The following is a 2,875-nucleotide window of genomic DNA, read 5'->3' as shown; positions in this document are numbered from 1 at the left end:
TAAACTTTTAAATTGATATTTTTTTATCATTCAAGTCATTCATTCAGTATCTTTATCAAACAAAAATATACTTTGGGGTAAAATAGTCATTTATGATATTTAAACTGTCTATTCTGCACAACAACCGAACAACAATTTATCTATTATCACACATACAACTTTATCAATACAGACAACTTTATCCATACATGTCTTAATGGAAAATGAATCGAACAACCCCTTATACATAAAGCTTGATATAGTTGTACCTTATTATTTTTTAGTAAAAAGGAAGATTACTGAATGCCCCTCAACTAACGATGTAGTCAAATGGACTAATTACAATATAAAATACAAAGTACAGTGAATTTTTATAGTTTTTGCGTAGTAGTAACCAGTTTCAAAGTTTTGAACATACCATATGGACCAAAACCGTAGTTTGCGTTATACTAAGTGAACCAAATAAAAAATTTAAATGAAAGGAATTGGATTCCATTATATTACCTACCAATCAAATGCGTGGTCCGAACCAAATTCAGTCCCATTCTATTTTAATGGTCGTTTATTGAATGCTTATCGAATTAACGTTTACTTGTAAGCGTTAAGGTCCTCATCCTCACTTACCTGGTAAGACTCTTGATCATTGTTTTCTCTTTTACCGGATAAGATTCTTGGTGTTTGTTATGTTCACCCGGTAAGGTAATTGAACTAGTAAGCACTTATCAAGGTAAATGTTTAGTAAACGACCCCTAAATCTCCTAAGGTGCATTTGGTTTGGAGAATAGTTTTTGCACGAGAAGAATATCTTAATTGGAATCTAAAAAAATAGAACGAAACTGAATTATATTTGACCACACGTTTGGTAGATAGAAAATGAAATATAATATGTCTAAAAAAAATTAAGATATGCCTGTTTGGTTTACAAATCGTAACCTTAAAAATTGAAATAGAACAGTAATAAATAACCGAGATACCATTTTATGGTATTTTTTTTAAATTTCTTGTTTGAATAACAAATGCTAGTAAAATTATCATCATCATTTTTATTATCAGATAAGAATAATCTTATTGTAACTACTATTAACTAATAGTAGAAGGGTATTCGTGCAATGCATCGAGATACATCTTGATTTTAATATTTTTTTTATTATTTATTGCAGTCGATATTGTAATATGGTCTTATGTGATTTTGAAAAAACGATAATATTTTTATTTTTAAATAAAATATAAATTTGAAAATACCACAAAAAATTGACAAAAAATATATCAATATTAGTATCAAATTAACTATTTAAAAACTCTCAATTTTTGTAATTTTTTAAATCAATTTTTTATTATAATTTAACTAGAAACGTACTCACGCAATGCAGCGAAATACATCGTGATTTTAATATTTCATTTTATTTTTTATCTCRGTCGATGTTATAATATGGYTTTATGTGATTTTKAGAAAGCGATGATGTTTTTATTTTTGAATAAAATATATGTTTGAAGATATCATAAAAATTTGACAAAAATATATCGATATTAGTATCAAATTAACTATTTGAAATTCCTTATTTCTTTGTGTAATTTTTTAAGAGCAAAATGCATAAAATAACAATCTACTTTCATAAAATTTTTTATTATAGCATTGTACTTTCAGTTTTTCTTATTACAGCAATATACTTTCAAACTATTTTTTATTAGAATATTGTACTTTGAAAAATTTACCCATTATAGCATTGGGTAACCTTTTGATTTAAATTTACTCATTATACTAGGTTTCCATGCCACCTCATTGTCCACATAGGTTGTCCACATGTACTATAGTGATGTGACTTTCTTACTACATCATTATACTTTCAAAATTATTTTATTATAACATCTACTAATTCTTATTAAACACTGTATTTTTAATTTTAATATTTAGATATTTTACATGCTATTTAATAAATGTATTAAATGAATTAAAAAAATTCTAAATTATTCATTAATATACCAATATTAATAAAACTAGTAGAACACAACTTATCTCGCTAATATTTTTTTTAAAACATGTGTTTTTTGAGAAAAGGAAAATAAGAATTGTTTTTTTTACCAAAAAATATTATCTTTTAAAGAATATATTATATTTGTTCAAAAACTTTTTATTTGATGTATAAATATATTAAACTAATTAGATTTTTTTGAATTATTTATTAATATAACAATATTATAAAATTGTAAATAACAATTTATTTCGTTAATATTTTAAAGAGAACTTTAAAAAGTATGTATTTATTTGAACAACATAAAATAGGAAAAGTTATTTTTTTACAAACAAAATATATCTTGAAAATAATGTTTCATATCTATTTAATAAATAGTTTACTCTAAGAATATATAATTTGAATGCAACTTAATAAGAAAAAAGTAAAAAAAAATAAATGTTTTTTTAAATCATAGCAATGAAAAATGAAAATCACTAATGATAATTTGAAATAGGTTTTTATTTTAGTTCTAGTTAAGTCATCAAAATGATGTGTCATCCACATCACCTCATTAAAGCCACACAAGCAAAAAAATCAAAGGGTTAACCGGTTTAAAAGGTAACAGGTTGCTCATTGTTATTATGGGTAGATTTTTTAAAGTACAATGTCTTAATAAAAAATAATTTGAAAGTACATTGTTGTAATAAAGAAAAACAAAAGTAGAATGTTATAATAAGAAAATTTATGAAAGTAGGTTGTTATTTCATGCATTTAACCCATTTTTTAATTCAAATTTTTTATAATTTAATTTATGTACAATAACGAAGTAATTTATATTTGRTTTAATAATATAATTTTTTTATAAAGATAATAATTATTTATTTTGTTGGAACCGATAATTATTCTAATTATATTTTAGATTTTTTATATTTTAAAATGAGATG

The sequence above is a fragment of the Cynara cardunculus genome (genome assembly GCF_001531365.2).
Source record: "Cynara cardunculus var. scolymus isolate 2C chromosome LG 11, CcrdV1, whole genome shotgun sequence".
NCBI classification, from domain to species: domain Eukaryota; kingdom Viridiplantae; phylum Streptophyta; class Magnoliopsida; order Asterales; family Asteraceae; genus Cynara; species Cynara cardunculus.
Note: the sequence above shows the minus strand (reverse complement) of the source record.